Raw genomic sequence first — 6,470 nt, 5'->3', positions numbered from 1 at the left:
GGGGCAGGGGGGAGCGGAGGAGAGGCCCGAGTGCCCTCCTCTCCCCCCACCCCCGGCGCGAGAACCCCCTCCGCCTTAACCCTCCACCTCCTCCTCCTCCTCCCTCCCTCCTCCTCTTCTCCCCCGCTTCACTGCTCACCACCGGCCGCCGGAGCCTCGGGCGCCCCAGCCCTGGGACGAGGGGGACTGGGGTCGGGGACGGGGGAAGGGGGGCTTCTCCTCCTCCCTTCCCCGGCGGCCCTGGCCGGGCTGGGCCGCGGTGGCCGCGGCTCAAGGCTCCTCAGGCTCCGGCTCCTCCTCCTCTTCCCCACACCCCCTCCCGCCCCTCTCTACCTGGGGGAAGGGGGCGGGGGGGACCCTGGGCTGGAGAAGGCGGCGCGCGACGGCGCGTGGACAGGACCCCGGCGACCAACTGTCAGTTAGAAGCCCCGCCGGGCGGGGGGGAGAGGAAGGAGGAGGGGGTTTGGCCCTCCCTGACTGGGGCGAGCCAAGGAAACCGGCAGAGAAAGAAGCGTCGCCGCCATCCCAGAACGCATGCGTAGTAAAACAGGTTTCTTCTCCGCCCCCTACCACCTTTGCCCTCCTCCCACCTCCTCCGCGGCTCCGGCTCTGCTACAGGACCGGGAAGCTAAGTAAGCTGCGCGCGGATCAATGACGTCATCAAATTGCGAGAGGGAGGAGAGGGCGGGGAGGAGAGGGAAAGGCGCATGCGTGGAAAGCATTGCCAACCCTCCTACTTCACCTGAGAAGGTGGTGAGAACTGCTTGTGGGCCCTGTTTTGGCGTTGCGGGGAAGGCCTTTGGTGGTGGAGAAGGATCCGACACCTGCTGTCTGACCTTAAGAACTAAAGCTATTGAGAAGCCTTTATTGATAGCAAGTGGTTAAAAAGATTAATATTCCCCTGCCAGCTCTACTCAGCTTCTTTGCAACTGCCTCTTTTTGCAACAATCTGCAACCATAGGAAAAATTCCGCCTGAATGGCTTGGCATAGGCCGTCCGCCCCTCCTCCCGGAATGCCCTGCCTCCAATCCCGTTCCTCCTAAAACCTTCCTTTAAAGTTCAGCTTAGGTGCCGCTTTCTACTAAAAACTGTAGTAAGTCCGCCCCTCCACGCCAAATTCCAAAATCGTTGTTCTTGTTCCATCCTCAAATGAGCCTGCATTTATTTTTTGTAGCGTCCATCCACCTGTCGAAAATAGGCTTATTGAAGGCAGGAATTTGTTGATTCTTGCCTAGATATCCCCAGCCAATTGCTAGTAGCCACTTGAGACCAGTGTTCTTGGGATTGCAGATTTACAAATGGAACCTAGCTAGTTTAATTGAATTTGTTAAACAGAAATATGTATTCAGATTTCCTCAGTAAATAAGTGGATAATTCGGAGTTCTAGCCAAAAACTAGACATTATGAAATTCTAATTCTCTTTTTAAAAATACATCCACGTAAGTAGAAAACAATGTTTTAACAGTTTAGTGTAATGGAAATGGTATTGGTTCTGGAGTCAAAATATGGATTTAAATTCGGACTCTAATACCATTTGTAATGCACTTCTTTCTGGCACTCAGAGATTTAGAGCTGGAGACCATTGAGTCTAACCCCTTCATTTTCAGATGACGAAACTGAAACTGAGAGAGGCTAAGTGATTTTGCCCAGAGTCACACAGCTAATAAATATACAAGGCAGGATATGAACTTAGAGCTTCATAATTCCAAGGCACTATCTTGGGTTTTCTTTAAAACCTAAATTAAGGACCTTTTACCAAATGAGCCTTTTTGATATTGCCTCCTTCCAAATTGTAAGCCTCTTCCTATCCCCAACTACTTCAATATAATTTCGTAGTTCCTCCTAAAGAATGTAAACTGTTTGAGGGTAGGGACAATTTCATTTTTGTCTTTGTTTTTAATTTTTATTTTTTAAAGATATTTTATCAATTACATATAATAATAATTTCCCACATATGTTTTCTGAAGTTATGTGATTCAAATTATCTCTCTTGCTTCCTTCCCTCCCCCTTACCAGAGTTGGTAAGCAATTTGATCTGGGTTATATATGTATTAAAATGCAAAACATTTCCATATTGTTCATTTTTTAAAGAACATACACATATAAAACCAAAACCCCAAAATAAAAACCCAAATAAACTAAAGAGAATAATTGTATGCTTTCACATATATTCAAGACTCCCAACAGCTTTCTCAAAGAGGGTAGCATTCTTTGAGTAAGTCTTTACAATTGATCATTCCACAATATTGATGTTACTGTGTACAATGTCCTCCTGGTTCTGCTTATATCATTCTGTATCAGTTCATGTAGGTCTTTCTAGCTCTTTCTGAAATCCTCATTGTTATCATTTCTTACAGCACCATATTATTCCATCACCACCATATAACAATGAGGATTTCAGGAATTGAAATTGAAGGACATCACCTCAATTTCCAATTCTTTGTCACCTCAAAAATCGCTGACATAAATATTTTTGTACAAGTAGGTCCTTTCCCCTTTTTATGTATCTTTGAGATATAGACCTTGTAGTGGATCAAAGGGTATGCATTGTTTTAAAGCCCTTGGGGCTTAGTTCCAAATTGCCCTGCAGAATGGATGGATCAGTTCACAAGTCCACCAGCAATGCATCAGTGCCCCAGTTTTTCCATATCTCCTCCACTGTTTATCATTTTCCTGTCATATTGGCCAGTTTGGTCAGGTGGCACCTCAGAATTATTTTAATTTTCATTTCTCTAATCAAGAGTGATTAGGACATTTTTTTCATCTGATTATTGATAGTTTTGATTTCTTCATCTGAAAATTGCTTGTTCATATTTTTTTACCTTTTGTCAATTGGAGAATGGCTTGTGTTCTTGTAAATTTGACTTCGTTCTCTATATATTTAAGAAATGAGACGTTTATCAAAGAAAATTATTATAAAAAATTTCTCCCAATTTGTTGTTTCCCTTCTAATCTTAGTTACATTGCTTTTGTTTGTACAATAACTTTTTAAATTTAATATAGTCAAAGTTGTTTTATATTTTGTAATGTTCTCTATCTCCTTTGGTCATAAATTCTTCCCTTTTCCTTAGATCTGATGGGTAAATTATTCCATGTTCCCCTAATTTACTTATGGTATCACCCATTTGTCTAAATCATGTATCCATTTTGACCTTATATTGGTAAAGGGTATGAGATATTGGTCTATATCTGGTCTCTGCCATACTGTTTTCCAGTTTTCCCAGCATTTTTTGTCAAATAATGAATTCTTATCCCAAAAGCTAGGATCTTTGGGTTATCAAACACTAGATTGCCAAGATCATTACCCCTAATCTATTCTATTGATCCACCATTCTGTTTCTTAGCCAGGACCAGATCATTTTTGCCTTTGAGTCTCCAGCTTCTAGCACTGTGTCTGACAGGCTCTTAATGCTTATTAGTTGTTTGATTACAACAATGCAGAGTACAATGCATTCTGGTTTTCTGGGCTACTTTTGTGATTGTATTGTTCTTTTTAATATACTACATTGTTGACTCTTGAGAGCTGTCTAAATGAAGGCAAATTACCAAATTTGAAAATAACTTAAAATGGTCTTTAAATGAAAAACTTATGGCTATTAAAGGTTAATTGGAAGATCATAGACTTAGTGCTTTTGGAAAGGACCTCAAAGATCTTGGAGTCAAATCTCTAATCTCTTCATGTTATAAAAAAAAACCCAGAGATGTTCAATGATTTGCCAAAGTTCATATTGTAAATAGCAGAGCCAGGATTAAGTCCTTTGTCTAACCACTGATGGGGATGATGCCTTAACACTTAGCTTCACCAAAGTGTTCTTCTGCTTTAGGTGCAGACATACAGTTTGGACCAACATCAGTCCAGGGAAACCCTGGCCTCTGAACTGTCAAAGCTCTAATGATTTTTGTATCATTAAATCCCAGTTCTTCAGAGGGAAATTTCTTATAGATTACATTATGACTCATGCCTAGAGTGTCCCAAAAAAAGGAGGAGCAAAAAAGTACTGTGTGCAAAAAATATATATATGTGTATATATATATATGCATATATATATACACACACACATATATATATATACACAAACACACATATATATGTCATATATAGATCTGGTATTTTATTCTTACATGCAGAAGAAAAATGAAACAAATAATTTGCAATATGCATTAATAGAATCATTTAAAACAAGATTCAATAGCTTAACTTTTAAATGTAGATATGATCTTCTAAGAGTATAATACTTCAAACTTCATCAACAATTTGAAGGGCTACTGATTAGGTGTTTTGCATTTCATCTGTGTTCAGTATTTTCTGAACAACTCCAGATACTGCTGCTAAAACAAACACTTGGGAGTCACTGCAAATTGGCTTCTTTAAAATGTTCTAGCATCTCACAAGGGAAAGGGATCAAGGGACCATGCAGAGTTTGCTACATCAAATCAAAATACTAGATTCTTTTAAGTGCTGGGTCACAATCTGATTGGAAGCATGCTCTAAAGCAATGATGGGCAAACTATGGTCCTTGGGCCAGATGCAGCCCCCTGAAATGTTCTATCTGGCAACATTATTCCTAATCTGATAAATACAACGAGTAAGTTACAATGAAACTTCGAAAGAGTTGCCTTAGAAATAGACTGACAGATGAGCATTTCCTTTCCTTTGGCCCCCTCTTTAAAAAGTTTGCCCATCACTGCTCTAAAGCTCCTTGAAGTAGACCAGAACCAGGAAAGGAAATCCTGAGCATGCTTCATAGGTTAACTCCTCTAGGACAATTTCACCTATGTTACACTAGTTTGTCTCCAAATCTAGGAAGCTTCCCACCAAACATATCAGCCAATACATTCCAATAAAGCATCTTAATTTCTTATCACTCAAGTTGTAGCCACCTGTGACAGCCACAGTATAATAATAATAATTAAAAAAACCCTTTACCTTCTGTCTTAGAATCAGTACTGTGTATTGGTTCCAAGGCAGAAGAGCCATAAGGGCTAGATAATGGGGGTTAAGTGACTTGCCCAGAGTCAGACAACAAGGAAGGGTCTGAGACCCAATTTGAACCCAGGACCTCCTATCTAGTCCTGACTCTCAATTCACTGAGCTACCCAGTTGCCCTCTAATTATTTTTAAAGATAGTTGAAGAGTGACTAAAAAGTGAAAACATTCTTGCTAATAGTGGAAGTATTGTGGAAGTTAGTTGAAATAAATGGGGAGAAGAGAATTAATGATTGAGACATAAAGGTAACAATTTTATGATTTCAAATGAGAAGGAATGTTTTTCTTTTATTCTCCCTTATGCTGAGTACCCACAGTTATGAATCATTTACAAATCAAATTATGAATTAAGGAAATGAAACTTCTTATACTTTTAACTAAGTAATGTCAAGAGAGGCATCAAAATTATTATGACTATTATTGTTCCAAGAAACTTTTGCACAAAATACATATAGATATATTTACACACATGTAAATAAACTCTAGCATCTTACCTATTCAGTTGGCTTGGCTGGAAGAATCAGATTAATACCCCCAAGGTTACTACACTCTGATTCTAGTGACTACATACCAGCAATATCTATATATTACCCAGGAGGCAAAACCTAAATTTCTCAGAGCTTTTATTTATCCTGTACAGTTGAAAGTAAACAGGAACAATTCTAGGCAGAGTTGCATATTAGGCAGTTTGTTTCAATATCCTTGGCTTCCTCACTTTCCAATCTTCTTTCTCTCTTTTCCTTGAAGAGTCCAGTGCACACAAAGGCTCTTTAACTACTACTAGAAGAAACACTGTACTGATGATCAGTTATTTACACTTCAATGGCTACCAACCATAGAATTCTATAATAGTCTTCAAAAAATGAAGTTGAAGACTGAAAGGAGAATAGTGAATGGGAGCTGGTTGTAAAACTGTACAATAAAATAATTATTCATGAGATGCTGTACATGTTTCTAGAAAAACATATGATAGAAAAAAGGATGGGAGATAAATAAGAAATAACCTTCATTAGTATCCACTTAAAGTTAGAGAATCACAAATTATGAAACTTAGAAAGGATCTCAGGAGCCAAACACAAAAGAAATCCCTATTATAAAGGATTTTCTAACCTTTCTTGGGTATCTCTAACTGCTGGGAATTTTCTCCTAACATCAAGCCTAATTTGCTTGTTTGCAACTTCACCTGTTGCTTCTGCTTTTGTACTTAAGGCCAAACAGAAAAAGCCTAATCCTTCATGATAGCCCTTCAAATGTTAAATATAATAGTTAATAATCCCATTTCTAAAAAATCTTAAAGGTTTTATAAAACTATCTTATAGATATCTCAGTTCATCATCACAACAATTCTGGAAGTTAGCTGCTATTATTATCCCCATTTTAGAGATGAAGAAGCTGAGACAGACTGAGGTTAAATGACTTAGGATCACATAGCTAGTAAGTGTCTGAGCCTGGATTTAAAATTAGGTCTTCCTGACTCCAAGTC

The sequence above is a fragment of the Gracilinanus agilis genome, chromosome 1, assembly GCF_016433145.1.
Source record: "Gracilinanus agilis isolate LMUSP501 chromosome 1, AgileGrace, whole genome shotgun sequence".
Taxonomy (NCBI): Eukaryota; Metazoa; Chordata; class Mammalia; order Didelphimorphia; family Didelphidae; genus Gracilinanus; species Gracilinanus agilis.
The sequence above is the reverse complement of the archived record's forward strand: the minus strand, read 5'-3'. Positions refer to the sequence as shown.